General features: G+C 45.6%; 1 protein-coding gene across 6 annotated transcripts in view; it reads right to left on the bottom strand.

Moving 5' to 3' along the window:
* Window positions 1–21,756, bottom strand: part of RERE (arginine-glutamic acid dipeptide repeats) — a 208,151-nt gene that overhangs the window by 124,009 nt on the left and 62,386 nt on the right. The window lies entirely within an intron of this gene.

Raw genomic sequence — 21,756 nt, forward strand, 5'->3', positions numbered from 1 at the left:
GCCCTCTGTCCACACATCCCCAGCTTGTTATGACAACAGCTATTTGAAAGGAAACTTGGATTTCATCAAATGTTTTCTGAAACGCACTGGAAAGTCTGAAGACACCATTGTTTCGCTGCACTCCTAGGAACAAAATCTTGTTTTTTTAAAAAAAAGCCACCGGAAAACAGACACCCTTGGAGTGACTAATCTTTCTGCTTCCAATCCAAATGTGGAGCTCAAATGGAGCACTTGCAGAATATGTACCAATCTCCCACACACTTTTTTATGTCTACAGAAAAACAGCTGGGGAGACAAAGAGAGGGGGGTTCTGCAATCATCCCTTCCTGGGGAGAGAAACCGTTGCCGTCCTACAGCTCCATCGGACGGCCTGTATTAGGGCCAGGGAAAGGTTGCCATACGGGAGAACTGCCCCGTCTCATTGACATCACCTATTGTCCCCGTTCGAAGCTCAACCTGGCCCCTGCTTCCCTCCCAACCTTGGGGGCACAGATCTGCTCTGAGGGGTGGGGCACGTCTTCAGCGGGAATGTCGAGGCTGCCCAGTGAAGCCAAATGTCCCCCTCGCTTTCAAAACAGAGCTTTGTAGGCAATGACTTTTCCAGCACCCAGAGAGACCTCATACGTTTCTGTCATTCCTCAGAGATGCGTGCTAGATCCTCGGAGAGGACAGGCCCTTACTAACCAGAGCTTGGTGTGATATGGCTAAGAGGCTCAGCTGCAAATCCGTCTCACCTTGCCCTAAGCTGGAACCATCTTCTTAATCTTTGCAATCAATCCTAGAGCCCCCCTTTTTTTTAAAGAGGGGGTCAAAGACAGGCAAAAAGACATTATTCATATACTTCCACCGATGTGTACAGTGCTTTACAAAGGACACGTGTAATCTAAAACAGACATGAGGAAACAACAGAAGGGGGTGGGTGGGGGGCGAAGCACTAGATCCTAAACAAGCTTCAGCTCCTATATCTGCAGCAGAAGGAAATCAATGCCAGCCTGTCTTACAGGATTATTAAGAGAATTAGAATCCAAGCACCCCATACATGCAGAGCCATTTTTTTTCAGGCACTTGTGAGGCTGGTCAATACCAGCATTAAGCCACTACTGCCTACCCTCGCTGGAAGGAAATGCACCGCTCGTCTCTCGTCAGGATCTTAGATCCAGATCTTCCGTCTGATCCTTTCAAAATGAAGGTGTCAGGCCCTGAATCTGGAGCCTTCTTGCAGGCGAGGGGTGGGCTCAGTGCGTCCTATTAAGTCATAATGTGGTTTGTTTGACTTTGGGCTCCGTGGGAATCCAGCCAGTTTGGTCTATGCTGCTGCGATTTAATGCACGAACTAGGCCTCCCAGGTTTGTTTAGGAAACTACATCTAAAACAAACCAGGGCTTAGCAAGATGAGCAAACTCAGGCAGAGTCTTTTACTGCTGAGCTATTACAAACACACACACACACACACACACACACACACACAGATTGCAGATGAAGCCATAGCTACACATAGGTAAGCTAGTGGTAAAAACTGTGTTGGGGAAAAAAGGAGAGCTATGTCATCATGGAAACAACAATTTCAAGAGACCAATATATTTGCAGCATCAAAGGGTCAGCGATGGTAGTTAAGTGGCTCTGAAGATCGAAATCTGTTCCTCTCAGAACCTAATAACCTTCTTTTTAAAAAGGAAAAAGCTGGGGGGGGGGAGTCTGTAATGAATTCTTAGACCTGGTTGACTTTACCCCCAACAATGATAACCTCCAAAATGATAAATTGACTTTGCTGTCATCACACCAGACCTTTTTCAAGGTTCTCCTCTTCTCTCACACACCCGTATTCCAGAATGAGGCAAACAGTCAGGAAGAAATTATTGCAGCTCTCTTCCTTTTCCTGAAGCAGCTACATAAGAGGATCTTACGCTTGCGCACAGACGAAGAGGTTACGCTATTGGAGACTGCTCTGGTACTAGAGACTTTTTGTAAGCAGGATGAGTGAAATGCTCTGTGGGTCCTCTCAAACCTGCTGGAGTCCCTGGCTGGCTGGGGAATTCTGGGAGTTGAAGTCCACGCATCTTAAAGTTGCCAAATTTAAAAAACACTGTTCTACACAATAAAGAAAATTGCCAAGCCCTGTGAACAGCCTGCGTTGTCCAGATTGGAGCATCCCGGAAAGATAGGGACAATGAAAATGTTAGTAATATTTATTTCTTTGATTTATATACTGCTTTTCCTCTAGGAGCTGAAGGCAGCGTACACCCCTCCTACAATTTTTCCCTACAACAACCACCTTGGAAGGTAGGTTGAACAGAGAGACAAGGACTGGCCCAAACTCACACAGGGAGTGTTGATGGCTAAGTGTGGACTTCACCCTGAATCTCTGTGGAGTAAATCCAACACTCATACCGCACTACCTGAAGATACCCTCCTGATTGTGGATTTCAACTCCCAGAATTCTCAGCGGTGGCAATGCTGGCTAGGGAATTCTGGGAATTCAAGTCCACCCATCTGGAGAGGATGGTTCTAAAGTTTGCAGAAATTGGGGCAGAAGACAAACTGAGCCAACATGACCAGCAATACATACAAAAACAGCAGTGACCCTGGGGCTTGTCAGAGGTATGTTTTAAGTCAGGGTGGATACATTCTGAGAAATCAGAGGCTGCAAGTCAAACTTCATAAGGCACACATTGATCAAGGAATAATACCTCCCTATAGTCAATTACGAAAGTGACTTTTAGGCTGCACAGAACTTCCCAGGCTGCTTTGCACAAGTGTGCATTTGTGCGTGCTGAAATACTGGAGACCAATGGGAGAACGCATACTGTGCATTAGTCACTTCTTCAAGTATACCCTTAGGATTGACATTGTCACTTGCCCACAATTATTCTTAGCTACAAGCTACATATCACAAGGTCAGGTGCAAGTGAAGAGAGGAAAGTGAGGATCTTGGTGCTGTTACGAAATCCTTACACCACCGGCAAGGATAGGAATAGGAATTCTGAGACAAGCGAAGCAGAAGGCCCCAGAATAGTATTTCCTGTGCTCAGGCATTTGCATTAAGCTCAAAGACTAATATAGCTCCCTGTTTTGATTTCTAGCACTCCACATCACAAGAGGGTTGGTGGCCGAGTGCAAGAAAACGGAGGTGAGAATGTCAGATACGTACAACATCTGCACCTATTCCAGCTCTGCAAAGCCAACTTGCTTCTTCTCCACAAAAAATCTTACGAATAAGAGAAACCCAAAGCCCCCTGAGATTTTGCGATGGGGTTATCTACTACCCCCTTCCTTGTCAGACCACTTGAATGCCACAAATTCCTGCCTGATTTGCAACCGACCTGCTTAAAGGCGTGGCGTGATGACTGATGCTGGCTAACGCCCTGCCGCAGCCTCTTCCAAGTGGCCCTCCCAGAAAATGATGCTTTAGCCACGACAGTGGGACGAGGAGAAAAGCCGCTAGAACCCGGACACACGGCAAGCAACGGGAAGCCAGGGACCCGCAACGTGCAAGGAAGCACATGTGCCGCCACCAGGCAACCGCGCCATAATTGGAGATCCTTCTGATGAGCCGCACGACACAAGCGCTGGAGTGGCGGTTGCAAAGCGGCAGTCCGTGGAACTCACAAGGGAGCAGGCTCCCTTCTGCTGGTTTAATCCTCATCAAATGGCTCTAACAAGGCATGCAATGTGAGCGGCGGTGACTAATTGGAGATGTGACTGGGCTGGACAGCTTTTTGGAATTCATTTCATCAGACTCCTTGTGCAAATATCAGAGAGAAACCAGTTTTCCCTTCTAGGCAACAATGTCCATCCTTCCGGAGACGGCTGGCCAAGGGAAGCCGCTGCCTTTGCTTCCTTCCTCTCTCTGTCCCAGTTGAGCAGATGGCAGGATTTATCGTCAGGATTAGACAAAATCTTTATTTGTTACACCAGCAAAAGGCCTGGAGAGGGACTAGTGACAGTAATATCACTGCCCAGCTAGACTGTGTTTCCCAATTACACACAGAGAGCATCAGTTACAACCCAAAATACTGATGGTCACATCTAGAAACGTAAGATGAAGGTTTCCAAAACAACCTTGCTAAAGCTAAGCAAAGTTGGGTTTGGTCAGTTCCTGCCCTGGGTCAGGTCTTGGGACCCTTGTGGAAGAAAGTACACAGACCTAAACAGTATTATCTCATCAAGGGACTCGTCGAAACCTGAGCCAGCTGTTAACAACACAGCATTTCAGAAGAAGCTAAGTCTGGATCTTCTGGGCTACAACTCCAGAATGGACCTCTGAGTTGGGAAAGGCTGCATGAGACAAGTGCTGGTTCTGCAGAGTGCTCTAAGCCAGGATTTTAAAAGGAGTGGTATAATGGCCTGGTTCACAATGTCAAAATAAGTCCAGAAAAAGAGAAGTGCTTGATAGCTTGGTGTGGGCCATCACAGAGGTCTTCTCCTCTTCTTCCTCCTAGGCTAGCAGAGGGGAGTGCCTTCCATTCCTAGCTGTCTCAATACTATAAGGTAGATGTGGCCACTTGGGGAGGGGTGAATAAATCCCTGCTTTTTCCTCTTGCATAAAACAGAAGACGGCTCCAAATGATCAAAACACCTACGCTAACTTTCAGGCAAGAAAGAGAGCAACCTTTGCTAACTCACAGAAGACAAAAGGAACAGACAGCTTGCAGAGAAGGGTAGCCAAAATGTATGTAACCTCTGTCAAAATACACTGCGTGTGCGCATACATCCTTGTTCAGTCTCCTGTCATCCAAAACAAAACCATCAAACCCAAAGCCAGCAGTGTTGTTCCACATCTTCGAGAGAGATGCAGCCAGCCAGAGAAGGCCTTCCAGTGCAGGGAGCATTCTTTTCAGATGTGCTAAAAACATCACCCAGGTTTGATTCCTGGGCCTAGCCACTGCTGCTCATTCTAATGACGACCATATCAAACTATGGCAAACCATGAAGTGTATGCTGCAAACAAGATGGACACTCTCTAGATGTTCTAAATTACAGTTCCCGTCAGCCCCAAATAAAGGATAACGCATATGGTAGTCCCAAGGTGGGACTAAGGGGAAGACTGGCATAGGTAGTACTGGGCTCCGTTAGTATGTCTGAATGACCAATCAAAATCAAAACCCTTGGTCAGAATTCACCTCCACAGGCTGCTTGATTTTGCCCATATTCCTCTCTTTAATCAGCAGTTCCCATAAACCAGTGTTTCTCAGTCTCAGCAACTTTAAGATGCGTGGACTTCAACTCCCAGAATTCCCCAGCCAGCACTGGGGAAGTCCATGCAACTTAAAGTTGCTGAGGTTGAGAAACACTGCCATAAATGACTCCCTGAGACTTGCTACATAGAAGACAGATGAAGAACTGTGCTTATTAGACAGTATATAGTTCTCTAAGAAGATGGGAACGGTCCTACAATGGAGATAGACAGACCAATTTAAAAAAGATTAAACTCCTTGGCCAGCCTGTGAGATGGGACTGAAAAGTCATCTTCAATCAGCACACCTCCTGGATACTTGCCTACAGATGAAGCCGGTGTTTCCTCTGCCTCCACACTTCTGGGGGCAAAACTATCAGTATTTTCAGTGAGAGATTATTGACTGAATCCTAAGATGATGCCAAGTTCTCCCCAAGAACGGAATACTTTTTGAGAAGGAAGTGAGGAAGTGCAGCACAGTCCAACCTCCAGTGCACCACAATGGGATCATGGATGAGATTTTCCATCAAGCATGAGAGGCAACTGCTAAAGTAACTTCCCCAACCTGGTGCTCTCAAGGAGTGTTCGAACCACAGCTTCTCAAATTTCCAGTCACCACTGTCAACTTCTCTCTGGCAGAACAACTGGACTTGGGCAGTTTTGAAAGCTGATGCAGGTACAGATCTGAAACATGTAAAAGGTAGGAATACCTGCTTCTTGCACTAGGCTGCTGCAGGTCACTGGATGGTGCCAGCTTAACTTCTTTAGGTGGCTCTGTACCTATTCTCAAGCAGCTTATTGGCCAATTGGCTCTAACTTGCTGCTCATTTTGTTCCAAGTTCAAACAGAGACATCTATTTGTTTAACTATTCTTTCTCACAGTGTGACATATGAGCTTATGAATACTCTTCTAAAAGGAGTAAGATAATGGTAAATCCTTCCTTTTCCTTTAAAGGAAATCTATGATCAAAAGCAGCAGGATCCTTCCATGCAGAAAGTCTCTGTGACACTAAGTGGCTGGTTCAAACTTCAAGGCCTTTGCGCATGAATTTTTATAGAAACGATGGAAAAACCATTCCACACACACATATACATGGGGAGGAAGTATGGAGGACCCACAGTTCAGCCATGGCAATGCTTGGGCAACATCTGTCACGCTCCATCTGCGTGCAGGAGCAATGCTCTCTAAACAGTTTCCACACTTCCCAAGGTCCATTAAAAGGCAGGTGTCAAAAGCCTGCTGTTAGCATTGCTCTCACCAATCTTCCACCAGCCCCCTTTGGTCGGGGAGATCATATTTCCGTGGCTCATCACAGCGTATGGTACAAACGTTTTAAAGTGCCAGGGATTACAATGATAGCATAAGGAAACAATGCTGATAAATGCAGCTATTTTTATTTGCCCATGAAAAAAAAAAAGAGGGGAAGGGGGTGGGAAGGAAGAAACAAAGCGGATCTCTGCTTCAAAATGCACTGAAGAGAAAAGAGACAGGACCTCACTGGTGCTTATGACAAAGCTAGAAACGAAAGCCCAGCACGTACAGCAGAAATTAAAAAGACTAACACAAGGTACTCAAGCAAGTGACCTTTTAAGAATAAACCACAAAAGGAGTATGGATTTCTACGGAGAATTGGGGCTTAGCATAAACAAAGGGGTTGGACTGACACATCACATTAAGCCAGATGGTTTGAATCACAGTTTGTAGAGTTAGAAGAACCGGCCATCATAGTATTAGCGATAACAAGAGAGCAACGGTTGTACTGGATCAAGCCAAGGCCCACCTTCACCTGCTGCTTCTCAAAGTGGCTAACTAGGTGCCTCTGAGATCTGGGGATGGAGATATAAATCCCCCCCCCACCTTGTTCTCCTGCAGCTCAGAGACCCGCTGCTCCCAACCCAGAGGTAACACCAAGCGCTCAGGACTGACAGCCCTGGATAGACCTGTCCTCCGTGAATTTACCCACTCCCTTTTAAAAGCCATCCAGGCTAGAGGTAATGAATTCCACAGGTGAAGAAGTGCTTTCTTCTGACTGCCCTAAATCTTCTCCCAATCAGCTTTATCGAATGACCTGCCTGTCCTAGTGTTTCTGCATGCCACGCAAGGTTTTACACAGGATGTTCCTCTCTCTCTCCCGTCGCCGACTTCCCAAGCTTCAGAATCCCACGGGCCAGGTATTTAATCCCGCTGATCATTCTGGGCACCCCATTCGGTTCATCCAGTTCTATTAAAAGCTTTTGCAAGTACAGCGGTTAGAATTATATGTACAGTATTCCAGATGTGGATAGCAACATGCTGCTCAAAATCCTTTTTCCCTTCCCTTATTGGAGACTTTGCATGACTTTAATTCCTTTTGGTTTGCCTTCTTTGGGCAAGTCATTTTCTGAAAGTAGCCTGCCTTTTCCCAACAAGTACCTTCAGAGTCTTGCCTAACACGATCTCTTGGACTTTTTTGACCTGGGGTAGATATTCTGATGGGTTTCCGTAACATCCCTCATTCTGAGGAGATTCCATCCAATTTGCTTTCATTTTCTTATCAGTCACCTCAGTTTTTAAAAAAAGTTTCCTCTCCTGAAGTCAAAAAGTCTGTGTTGGACTTGGGGGGGGGGCACAATCTACAAATATATCAATTTAATTTGATGATACCGTGGCCTCTGTTTCCAGCCAGTTCAGTAACATAACTCATGCAAGGTCCTTTTTACCATTTAGGATTAAGTGCCAGGTCTTTTCTACGCTAGCTCCATAACCAATTAATCTAGGGCCTAATGGCTTAGGGCAATGGTTTTCAATCTTCACGACCATCTAAAATGATATCTGGATTTGTCTGATCCTCTCCCACAAATATAACTAGCTTCGTTGGGGTGAGGGTTGGGCAAACACTAAATATGCTGCTCGTTTTTCATAATATGTTTGAATCCAAATCTCACAGGGTTCTTAAACTTTGGGGTATCAGAGCTGTGACCCTCTGTGGGGTCCTGAACTGTGAGAAATGAGAAGGTCTGAGTAATTGTTCGGTCCAATCTCATATACATTGAATCGTCTACAGGCCCACTAGGTATGCCTTTGCCATGTAACTTGCCTTGCATCTCAACCCAAAAATCCAGCAGCAGGCGACTTTCCAACAGCACTTCCGGACTCTGCATGGATGTTCTTGATGTTATGCAAGCTTCCGTGCATTCAGAAGCCTTCATGGGGCCAGGCATACTAGTTGCTGAACCTTATCACGCACCCAGTGCTAATCCATTTACTTAATTCCCCCCCTTCTTTCCCAGCTGTTGCAATGGGTTAAGCACACTTACTGCTTCAGCTGTAATTGCACCTGAATGTTATGGAACCCATAAAAGTAAAAACCAGTGTATAAAAAAAAAAAGGCAATGATTTGGGTTGTTGCTGGGGAAGTGTTCTCTGAAGTAAACCACATCAATACATCACATATATTGCCAGGCACACAGATGTTTACACAGATGTTTAAAGATGGGATTAGGACGGCAGCAACACATACACTTGAGGGTGGGAGAATCTTAGTAGGGCTTGGCAGGCTCCGGAGCTTAAGTTTTGCAGTAATTTTTCCCTCCCCAACAAGCTCCCTTTCACATTACACAAAACAACTGTCAGCATGACTACTTCTGCTGTCACTTGACAAGGGAGGAAAATACTAGCTGGTTGCAGTACCACAGGCTCAAGCAGGATTAAATGGCCTCTGATATCAAAGCCCTGCCACACCCACGGAGAGCGAGTTTCCGAGGGAGCCACAGCCTTTCCAAACAGCAGCAAAGGTGAGGGTAGAAATGCTTGCAGGTGACATATGAAAAATTAGATGACATCTTGATCATCTTAGCTCCAAGCACTCACGGCTGTGCCAATATGCTTGCGAGCCATGGTTGCCGAGAGCCAGACCGGGGGATTTTCAATTTGCAGCATGGCCAAGGGGGCCAGGATCCCAAATCCATGCCTCTCCTGTAACTAACAAAATCAAAATCATCTTCATACTTAAAACCCAAGAGTTCTTTTCCTCGGGCACGCCAGTTGTCTCACTGGGAGCCTTACGATCATGGAAACTCCACTGTAAAGAGAAGGGACGGGACCAACAGGCAGCCTGGGCCTGTTGGCTCGGACTACCATTGTGGGGGAGAGGGGGGGACTGACAGAGATAGCCTCCTTATCATTAACGGCAGACAGACTTGCTATAATGGGAGCTCAGACACCTAGCATCCATCTGAACCCACCCCAGGGCTTGAAGCCCAAGAAGTCAGATATGGTACCACTGACCTCCAGAATGCTTCAGGAAGGAACAAAGGTTCTTCGCAGGGGGTGCATTTCCTTAACCACTGGTCAACCACAATGAATCTACCTCTAATGTGGGAGAAAAGCAGGATGCATGGCTGGTCCTATCAGGCGGGAACAACAAAACACTTGTGTCAAGTAGCTGCTCGGGAAGATCTGCAGACCCCACACTATTCCACCCACCACCAAGAGAACTGTCTCACTGTTGCTAACTTCGTTTTCTCAGCTAGCAGTAGCATTAATAAACAGCGGAGAGAGGACCAGGCTGAAATTCCCTACAACAGGGGTACTGTCATCCTGGAAACTTACATAAAAAGGCAAAACAGTTGACTCTGCCAAGATTCTTGTTTTTCAGATTGCCAAACGGAATGATCCCCCCACTTCACGTGAGGAAGCAACCAAACTCAGATGCATGTCAAACATTTGTTGAAGAGGCATTATATGGAAAATTATTCCATATTTGATATCTAATGGGGGGAAGAGTCAAACATAAGCCCGCTAGTATGATTTGTAATAATTTTCTGGAACAAGGATTTCTGCAAGGAAGATGAAATGGAAAATGAAATGAAATGAAGAAACACTCACTGAGGAGGCAAAGAATTCTGGAAGAAATTATGTCAATGAGATTTCAAAAGGGTGGAAGGAGGAAGATGTCTGGCACCAGCCAAACCAAGGCGGGAACGTTCTGAATCACAGAAGCAGATGTCACTGAAGTACTGGGAATATTAGAGGGTTCTGCCATTTACCAAAATGTTCCGAGCATCTTAAATTGCTACTACAGTTCTGGCATGGCCCAAACACACACATGAACACCACAACTGGTAGGTCACAAGGACTCCCAGTCATGTTGTAGTCATGCCAGCTCCAGCCAAGACGTTAAGACTTGCTGTCCCAAGGTATAAATTCTAATTGGTTTCACAATGCTAGCCATTGTGAAACTCCGAAACTGGGCCTTTCTCCTTCTCGTGGTACAATCCTGAATCATTCCCCCAAATCCATCTATTTATATTTTCTACGTCATTCCTTCTGTCACAGCTAATATGTTTTCCTTTCTTGAAAGAATTAATTCCCACTTGGCAAAAATAACAAATTATACTTGAATTTTCAACCAAATCAACAGCCCCACCTCCCTGAAACACAACTGTATGATCTTCAGCCTGATCCTACTTAATCTCTATAAAGCTACAGGAAGAGACTGAAAAGAAGTCTTCCATCCATCACGCTTTTCTAACTCAAACCATTTTTAAAAATCATTTTTCAACCAAGCAACAATTATTTGAAGACTCAGAAACCAACTAGTCAAGACAAAGACCATGGCTGGGTTTTTTTATTATTATTTTTAAAAAGCTTCAGGTAGAAGATGGTGCAGGATTATTTCTTGTTCGTGGTTTCTATATTTAAAGAACCAGAGAGACAGAGAGTGAGTTCTGATAGATGGGACAGCTAAAAATACAAAAATTAAAAGATAACAAGAGCCAATTCCTACAAACCAGGCCAACTGCTGAGTGACAGCACAATGCTAAGTTCCCAGGGCTTTAATCCAGTGGCAAGTTTCCAGCTCTCAAGATTTTGCATAGATGGATGATCCAGGCTTTCAATGAAATCACCATGCTGTGCTTCAGATCAGTCCACCCAGTTTGTTGCTTCACAGGGACCTGAAAAATGGTCCTTTGAAAGCATAAGTGATACAGCCTGTTTCCCTTCAGCAATTAGAGAGGAATCACCGGCGGTAACTACCTCCTGCTTAGGTGTTGCAAAACTCTCCATAAATCATTGTTCCAGTGGAATCTGCCGTGTAGACAACCTAGTTTCCCCAGGATTCTTGGCATTTGGTGGCTACAGAAAGGACTAAGAGATGGCTGGATCGGTCAACAATTACACTGCTGAGTCTCCCAGATTTTAGTGGATGAGATGTGCCTAAGCCCATCTATGCGTCTCAAGGAACAAAGAGAAGGCTTGATAGAAAGGTTTGCCAATTCACAGTGCAAATCTCCAGCTGGGGAAGGGGGGAATCGCCTGGGGGCTATTCAGCCAGCACACCTGTAAGATCAGAAGGAGATTCTGCTGCACGCTGCTTCTCCGGTTAATGCCCACTAAGAGGTTTATGTGCTACTGGAGTCAGATCTTACATTTAATATGAAATCCACCCAAAAAGCACTCAAGGCAACTAAGCACGTGGCGGAACTAAGAGACCGAAGCTTCCGCTCCTGATCCCATCTCCGAGCGCCCTCCTCCAGCAAGCCAGACAGATAAATCTTTTAACAAGATTTGCATGGGTCATGTGTTACCAGTCTTAATAAACACAACCGGCCTCTTCTGAGGGCTGTTACTCTCCCATTGCAAGATAAAAAGGCAGAGTCTTCAGCAAATGGCAAATTAAAAAGGAGGCTGCTGCTGCCAGAAAGAAGCAGGGGGCTCCCTATGGGAGAAGAAAAAAAAATAATGCTGTAAATTTTTGTCTGGGGAGGGGGAGAATTATTGAACATACGACAACGAAAAGCTCAACAGAGCCATTCTACCACTCAGTTTGCACCGCTCGCATCCATACGTACTAGGAGTAATCTCTGTCCATTCAGACCCCCCAAAATCTATCCTTCTGGGCCGTAGGACACACATTTTTGGCTCAGATCTGTGTATTTTCCTGGGAAGAGACCTAGCACGCTAGACCGCCTCAGCCTCCTGAGTGAAAGGAAGAAAGAGGTCTGGAACTTCTCGCAAAAGCCATTAATGGAGCCCAGGTTATGAATGGAAAATGAAGACAGCCTCTGTCACTCCGGGTCATGCTCCGACAGGTTTTTTTTTTAGTAAGAGATATAAAAAACCCACACAAAATATGTCCAACTCAGATCCACAAACTACCCGATAATTGCACTTGGCAGACAGTGACTGAAAAGCAGCAAGAAAGCAAATAACATTTGGATGGAATAGCAGTTCTTGTCTTCAAAGAACGGCACAAGTTGGGTTTTTATGAAACCCTTCTCCAACGGGGTGCCCTTACAATCGGATGATCACGATTTCCATGATCCCCGATCAGGCTGGAGTTCACAGGAGTTGCAGTACTCAGACAACACCCCAGCTACGGAGGGCCACTCCAGATGGCTTTCTCCAGATGTGTGAACTTCAATTCCCAGAATTCTCAGCAAAGGCCATGCGGGCTAGAAAATTATGGGAGTTGGAAGCCCACATATCTGCTCAAGAAGAACCAGGCTGCAATATCTAGAAGAAAACAGAACTGGGGAGGGAAGAGAAGATGACAAATATTCTAAGGAAGAGAGGAGATAAATAAGGATGCATAGAAGCAACACCCATTAAAAAGAACACCAATTGCTATGCCAGCTGGACAATATCAGTCAAAGCATAACGCTTCTGAGAAAGCAAGCTGGTTGTCCAAATTCTCACAGAAGCCACTTTGGGCGTGGATAAGTTCCCAGAGGTGGTTAGCCAAGCTTTGCCCACACAGCTCTAGGTGGCTACAGAGCCCGTTTGGCAAGGAGAACCGAATGACTGGAAGCCCATACATCATGTCCCTGGGGCAGAAAGGCCCACATTAAACAAGCTGATTGTAACACGCCTTCATGGTCTTCTCTGTTGAACACAAGCATTTGAACCAAGTATAAACAACCACATTTCAACCAGCAACCAAGCCATTTCAGAATCAACCATGCTGAAAAACTGATCTTTCAAAGACTGGCTACCACAAACAAGAAAGAAAGGGTTAGTGGTACCGAGAAGTTTTACCCCCCCCCTCAAAAAGAGACCTGCTTTGGAAATCTTTACTTGCCGAATAAGACTGCTCAGAGTACCAAGTCTGCCTCTTTCAGCAACACAGGACACTAAACAGCTAAGAGAATAAATGCAAGATGCACAACGTCAGTACTGCAGAATCAGGCAGAGCTCCGTTTGATGCATGGGCTGACTCTCAAGTTCCATTTAGGACCTTAAAAACAAGGTTCTAGTCCTCTTGGCTTTCAAGGATTTGCTCAGGAGGGTCTGGCTTTACCTGTAAGATTCCCCCAAGCGAGAAGAGAGTCTGGGTGAGACCTGACAATAGCTGGAGAAGAAATCCAGGGGCGCACGGAGTGGCTTGCTCCTCCCAAGAGCTCACAAAACCAGTAGACCGAGCCGAGATAATGCTATGCACGAACTTTCTCCTTTGCATCAAGGTTTATCTTAGCACAGAATTTGGACTCCCAGCGCACGGTGCTTTAAATTATTCTCTCTTTATGTGTGCGCGCGCATGCGTGCATTCCTTATTAACAGAGGAGCTCTTTTTGCTTCCCAGCAAAGGGTCCTAAGTCCCACCGAGGGCAGGGGTGGACACGTGGGCTTCATCTCACAGAGCAGTTCCCACTCAAATTCGGATCCTGACTCACCGACCTGCAGAAGCACCCGATCTCCTACCTTGGGCCTTCACAAGGGGGAGGGGGCCTACGTTCCTTGTAAGACTCACACTCCTTGCAGCCAGCTCCTACCTGAAAACACCTTAATCCCGCTTGGAAAATGAGAAAAGCAGCCACAGGGCTTCCAGGCATTCAAGTTCATTTTGACTACCCAGTGCCTTTCGAAGCATTGTGTAATGGAACTGACTCAGCGGAGGTGGGGTCAAGTAATGTCTGAGTAGCAGGGGTTCAGCGCTGATGTCATCAGCACTTCATTCCTGCCCCCCGCCACAGAAGAGGAGGGAGGCCACACTTCCGCTCTCCCACGTCAGGCTCTTCCCCCAGGCCACCTTGACAAATGACTTTTGGCATCTCCGCAGAACCCTGGAGGTTTCCAAGCGAAAAGGCCAGCCACCAGCAACTCTGAATGAACAGCTGGGAGTTTGTCTGCATCTGTGTGCAGTACGGACTTAAGGAATGCTCAAAGACTACCTCCAGCCTGGCACGCAAGTGATGGACACAGGGAAACGTTTGCTGAGCTAACCGGCTTCTTGGCCTCCGGCCCGCTGGTCATTTGTCATCTGAAAAGAAACAAACCCAGCTACTGTAAAACGATTTGCTGGGACGGAAAGGTGACTTAAAGTGAACAGTGCCCAGAATTTTATACACAGCACATTTTGCTTTAAATCATTGCCTTAATCATACGGCAAACAAGCCTCAGTGGTGACTTGCAACAACACAGGCCTTCACCTTTCCCTGTCCTCCTCTGACACAAAGAGGAGGCCAGAAGCACTACTACAGCTTGTGCAAACATCTGAACTCAGCAAGCCATAATTCCCGCAAGGGTGAACCTCCAGCTTGGAGCAAGCCGTGGTCTGCAGCCACCATGTGGGCATGATCACTTTTGTAGAAAAGCACAGGCCTGTGTAATTCCAACCCATGATTCAGTGCCTCTGGAATGAACTTTGGGCACACTTGCTCTCCTGCTTCTCTAGCGCCGACAACGTAACTCAGATTTCCTGTTACACTCAATTTCAGATGAACTCTGGTTAGATTAAACCCTAGCTGGTTCAAATCAGCTAGGGCTAAAGCATGGCTTATGGCTCTGGTTTACTAACAAGCGATAGTTTAGAGCAGTTGGAGTTCAGCCAAATTCAGACTGATGAGGAAACTCCAGCCAGGGACGAAATCACAAAAGGAGCTCCAAGATTGACAATAACTAACCCCTTGTTTCTCCAGGGTGTTCAGAATGGCCCTTTCTATCCCAGTGTGAGCTGTTTCTTTCTGCAACATCACAGCTGGCTTACAGCACAAAAGGATGTTTGTTCTTTATTGGCTTTCTGCATTAAGCACATTAAATATGATGCTCTGTTTTTTTTAAAAAAAAATCCATACATGTATTTAAACTTAGTAATGACCCATATCGAGCTTCGCAACATTTCAAGCCCAATTTGGATAATTGTTCAGCAGCAAATTAGTAATCAGCCACTAATGGTTAACTACTTTGAGCAAGCATGGCATTTAAGATGTGCGGTAAATAAGAAAAGGAGGGTGGGAGAGAGAGAGAGACAAAGAGGCAGCCAGAGAAATGGAACCCCAAAAACTTACTTTGAACCAGAAGATGCAAAAATCAAGCCTGCCTCTTTTTCGGCAGAATTGTCCCAAAGAGAGCAGTAACCCTCCCCACCAATCCTGATCGTCCATCTTCACTAATGGACAGGAATTATTTTGGACTTCAGGCAGAAGTCCTTCCCTCTCCTACCTGAAGATGCTAGAGGCTCACCTGGGGCAAAAAGACTCTTCCACTGCGCTTGCACCACATTCCCTGAGCAATGGACCCCATCTGCCACTGGCAGGGTTGGCGTACGCTTTGGGTGGCTGGGTTCCCTGAACTGAGCCTCGGAATGCCACATCTCACTTCTCAGTGGTTTTGCCTTCCCCTGAAGCACGTGGCTTGAAGCACCTGCCAAACTTGGGTAGACCTTTCCATGAGTTTCTTGCTCATTGCTTTGCCCAACGTGGCTTGATCTGTACAGGGCTGGAAGCAGAGAAAGGCGTGGCCTCATGCAGTATTCAATTCCTAATCCTTCAGTTCTGCTACATGCCAGCTCTGTAGGTGGAATGGTCTAGTGTAACCACACGGAGGTCCCAACATAATGTCATGTTGCTTCAGATCAACAATGAGAAGGCCCAAAGTTGAGTGGCAGGGAAAATGATGCCCATGCCAACAATCCCTGATTTAATCCTGGCGACGTAGGTGATGGGAAAGATTTAGCTCCACTCAAGAACCCAGAGAGAGCAACTGTTCATCATCCCAAGGACTGCTGGGCCAGAAAGCCTAATCCACCATTCCATAAAAACTATAATTCTGTCTCTTACACCCTAGGAGGGGTGCTTCTTGATAGGATTAACCCAACAATGAGCAGCAAAACACACAAAGCAAGGTGAGGCACCCTGAGGCCTTCATGAACAGCTGGTCTCCATGCACAGCACCCCCCAACAAAGCAAGGTCTTACTTTAGCAAAGTCCCAAGGAGACGACAACAGCAGCTCTCGTTCAGGAATAACATCTTCACTACCTCAACGTATCCTACATCTTGTTGAATTTTCTATTTTCTCCTGGGCCACAAGCTACCACCTCTTTTCGTGTATTTCTCCAGACTCCAGACCTGTTTGCAGGCAATTTAATAAGTGTGTAAGACTGTGTGTGTGTGTGTGTGTGTGTGTGTGTGTGAGAGAGAGAGAGAGAGAGAGAGAGAGAGAGAGAGAGAAGACCATTTTGAGGAGTCTTTGCCAAACAGATTAAGATAAACCAGGCTGAGATTCAAAATGGGGGCGGGGATGCAGGGCTTCCCAGTGTATAATCTGTGGTCTCCTCTGCTTCCCCCTCTAGTCTTTTCAAGGCTATAAACATTCTCAGGCCATCAAAGGCCTTTGCCCATAAACAGGAGTTAGGCTTATATATTTACAGACTGTAGCTCTGGTTGAGTTTTCCTCAAGCCACACATTCCCCCTCCCCGCCGCACAATTAAAGCTTGCTTGCGGGCCCCCAACCACTCCCTCCTAATAACCCCCTCCAAGTAGAAGCCGATGTTTGGGGAGGCGGGGCAGGCCACAGGGCGGGATAATCCAGCTTCTGGAGCTGAGAGAGGAGAAGAGAGGCATTTCTCACGGAGCGCAAATCACTTGTTTTCATCCTTTCTGCAATTTCCCCATTTTTCAAAACACAGGAGAGACCACGTGGCCACTTCAGTTATTCCATCTGCCATGCCTGCTTCTGCAGAAGTTTTTATCTTATTTTGTTTTTCGGAGCTGCGGCTTCTATTATCCTGCAAATCAGCCTTCTCACTGATGTTTTCTGAGTCTGGGAATATTTCTTCATTACTCCAGAATTCAGGTTAAGGGGTTTGCCGGACCTAAAATAACTGCTCAGGGAAGCAGCTGCTTGTTCTTTCAAGCTCAAGCTAACCTTTGGGATGGGGGGGGGCTATAATTCCCAGAAGCCCCATCCGGCATGGCCCATGGAAGAGGATGCTGGGAATGGCCGATCAACAATACCTGGAAGGTTACAGTTTCCACACCCTGGAATAAGAGACAAAGCAGTTCAGTGTTTTTTACTGCAAGATTAACGGCAATGATATAGCAATTTAAAAGGTGTGCATTACTGATAAGTCATGCCTGGCAACTTTTTCCCCAAAGGCACAAAATAGCCATGGGACACCAAGCAAGTGTACGAAAAGCGTGTTGAGCTCTTTGCAAGCCATCCAAGCAAATGAGTTGCAGCCTTCCAAACACAGGGGTTGTGGACTCCGACAAAGAAAACCATTGGATGAAAACTGACAGGGTGGCCCAAGAGACCCCAGTCACACCCACCTCTCTCTGCTGGCTTGAAATCCATTATGGCCAATTCCCACCAAGGTCCTCTCTCTAGCGAGCCATTCTGACGATGTGGTTGCTCCACAGGGGTACAAACGCTAATGTAGGCTTCCGTGACCCTGGCACCCTCCAGAGGGGCAGGCATCAACTCCCAGAATTCCCCAAGCAACAAGGCTACTCCTGAGAATTCTGGGAGCTGATCTAATATGGTTGACAGCATTCAGATTGGGAAGGCTGTGCAACTGGGTTTGGAGAAACTATAGCTAAAGGAGGGCTTGGGTCAGTCCTCCAACAATTTCCAGTCACAGTTATTCAAAGTTATTTACTCTTCACGTAATTCAAGGCTCTGCACAGACATAAAACTACCTATCAATGTCATCACCTGCGAAGCCCACCTTTTCTTCGTGCCCATGACCCCCCTTATTTTCATATAACTCCAGGATCTGATCAAGTTCAATAGCGGGCAGACCTGCAAAATTTGTCCCAAGAACCTTTCAAGACAAAATAAGGAAAGTATTTTCAGGTACCTCCTTGAAAATGTTAAAACGCATTTCCGAGCCCTCTCCCCTAACTACAAGTCATATACTCTAGTGACATCTCATATGAAGGAACAGGAGGAACAAATTAGCAAAATTAAAATGGAGAACGCCGCTTCCACCGGGCCCAAGTCTTCCCCAAAGCTCTAACTACAAAAACTAATGACATCAACAAGGAAAACCACAAAATATTAATCATAACATGGCTTGAGACAATGCAGAGCTTTGACTCCTGTGGGGAAAGAAATCTTGTTTGGAAGACTTAGCTCAGAGTGATCTATAAAGGGTTGATGTTGCTAACAAGGATGATTATTGGGGGACTGAATGCAGTCTGAAGCAGAAGAAAGCACCTCGCTATTTCAAGGTGTTAGACAGCTCTGAAAAAGAGAAGAGATTCCCTCTCCTTCAGAGGAAGAGGAAGAGCCAGCAGGAACCCAGAGCCTCTGACTGGGAAAGAAAGCATTAAACATATAAAAGCTACTGTCCACGAGGCGCAGTAATAATGCTGGAAAGTTCATTCAAACCTTAGGGGGCAAAGCAGTTTAGTACCTCAGTGCCCCAATGTTTATTTAGCCCCCTGATTCTGAAATCCAGCGTCGACGGTAGACCTGGATCCTTGTGGGTTGTGGTCTGCAAATTTGAAGCAGCGTTCAAAAACCATTTTGCGTCTTCACTTCTCCAGAAAGAATTCCAGATCTTCCACCGAGTCCCAGCTCCCGCCTGGTATTTCTAAGCAGATTCCTGAGAGCACCAAGGATTAGAAGCCAGGGAAGCTGGCGAGAGGGATTAAAACTGGGGCAGACAGCTATGTTAAATCAGGATTATGCCACACCAAGGAGCAACAAAGTCAACAGCTGTGAATAGGATTCGTTTTACACATCATGACCGCCCAACTCATACATGGTGGCTCTGGATGGCTTATAGAATTAAAACCCGAATACAAAAAATCAGTACACCCCCCCAGCCCTCTGGGGGCAACAAAAACATTCGAATTAACCATTCAATCAGCTCCCTATCAACCTGGGGTTCCCAGGCCCACTGACAAAACCACATATTCAGGGTCTTCTGGAAAAGCATCAAGGTGGGGGCCAGTCTTATCTCCAGGGGAAGCCACCATGGAGAAGGCCCTTTTTCTCGGTCCCACTAGATGGACCTCCCTCTTTGAAGGGACCTGCAACATATCCTGCCTCCCTGCTCTGGTGGGCTGGTAGATGGCTTGCAAGAAGTCAGCACTGCATCGTAAAACACCTTTTCTGCTGCTTAATACGACCACTAAAATATGTTATTTGATGAACTGCTAAGCATGTACAAATTCTGAAGCTTTTTTTTTTAATTATAGAGCAAGCTGTCCATCTAGTCTAGAATAGAGAAGCAACAGGGGAAAACACTGGGAAGACGGAAAACAGAATGCTCAGTAGAATGGAAGGAATTTATATATCACTGGATGCACTCCCAAAGATCACATGAATTTTGCATGTTATTTCCAATGGGACCAATGACATCTGAAATAAGTGCATGCCCGCCATGTATTTATTAAGAATCAGATCTTTCAACCTCATATTTACATCACTTGATGACATGCTGAATCATTTCCTGAAAAATGTAAAGAACTACCTTCAGAAGTAGAACTGGTCAAGTTCCAACCAGTATCATTTTCATGGAGACAATTAGAAGTGTTAGTGCATTGGACTAAGACTTCATTTTTTACAGGAAATATTTGACTTTGGCACACAGAGCGCTATGCCAAAACTGCAAGCATTTGCATAGCGTAAGCATTCCCAACACAGGTAGTCATTTTTTAAAAAAGCAAAGAAAATGTCTCATCTAAAAAACAGCACAAGCAGAAACTAAGTACTATTATTTCCATTTCCAATTTGACTTTGACTACCCATCGTCGTGCAGAACCCAGGCCCTAACTCAATTCTTTTTGCCCACTTTTCAGTAGGCCTCTACTCAAACCTACCTATTTAAATCCTCCATTACTTTGAAATGACCCACCCAAACCTGGGAAAAAAACAGAGGATGCCTGAAACAGAGGACTTATTCTACAGTGAGCACAATCTCTTCACAGCACTTTGCATCCACTTTCACAAAGGCTGCATTATTTGACTCTGAATGACAGTCATGATGTTGGAGTGAACTACTGTGATTAGCTTAATGCAAGGAAGAGCTGCATTTCACACTGTCTGAGGGGAGGAAGGACACCATGTAAATGAAGACAAATCCTCGTGTGTTCCAGAAGTGCTTGTGAAGAAGCACAGCCTGGAGAGCATTGGCTCTCTCATATTCTCTAAAGGCAAAATTCTGTACATGCTGACGGGAAAACAAGCTCCATCGCCTTCATCAAGGCTTACTTCCAGGGCTGCAATTTAAGATTCAGTTCTGCATGGCTGCCAGGAAGAAAAAACAGAATCCGTCCTCCCAGATTTAAAATCATAATCCAAGGCCCCTTCAAATGAAATGTGGGAGAACTATCATGCTATGCCATGCCCACTGATTTTTTATTACTATTCTGTCATCTCCCAAACATGAGGTGGCTATGTCAGAAGTTCCTAGGTGAACTTCTTGGGGTGAGAACCTTTTCCATGCAGGTCCTCAGTCCATAAATACTTTCTATCACAGACCAAGCTCAAACACATTTATTACTGAAAATGATCCAGGGTTAATTCTGGATGTGGGGATTTGTCTCCTCACCACCCCCCCCCACCACCACCACCAAGAGCAGCCTATTTCAGTTAATGATGGAGCAACAGGCAGAAATCTCGCCTCTGCAAAGCCTTTGCTTCTCAACTACAGTAGCATTCTTGTAACCAGGAGATTAAGGCTGCTTATTCATGTGTGAAATGGAGATTTGATCCCCTCTTTTTACCATAGGCTGCAGGAATTAAGACAGAAAGGCCCACAGATCCTTTGAGGTTGCATTAATGCCCTAACAACTGGCCACATACTGCATTACACACCACACTTCCTTTATTGCATTAACAAAATAATGGGATCATAAATAGTTGGCATTTAAAACAAAACATATCCTTCCTGCCCAAAGCACAACCTTTGAACTTCCCTCAAAGCTACATAAGTGTTTTGCTATGAGGCAATAGGAAAAGATTACTCAAAGAGTACAAACAGGCACACACACACACCCTTGCTTGTTCCCGAATGCCCCCCAAACCAGCCAGAAGCCTCTAATGAGTAGCATAAAACTGCATATTTTACCAGTACATTAAATCGGAAAGGAAGAAAGCTCTGCGGTGGGGTTATTCTGAAATTCTGCCACTTGGTTTTTAAATATTCAGGAGTTCAGAACAGCTCACCACACAATACCTTGTGCTAATTACACATCTCAAACAAAATGCTCCATGTATCAAACAAGAGAAGTGAAACAGTGACATAGGAATTGGAGACCTGGGTTCGAGTCTATACTTAGCCACAGAAATTCCCTGGATGACTTTGGATTAGATGCAGTGTTTTTCAACCTTGGCAACTTTAAGATACGTGGACTTCAACTCCCAGA

Source organism: Python bivittatus, unplaced genomic scaffold (assembly GCF_059951505.1).
Source record: "Python bivittatus isolate LINGU-HERP-01145 unplaced genomic scaffold, Pbiv_v1 ctg000090_np1212, whole genome shotgun sequence".
In the NCBI taxonomy this organism is placed as follows: domain Eukaryota; kingdom Metazoa; phylum Chordata; class Lepidosauria; order Squamata; family Pythonidae; genus Python; species Python bivittatus.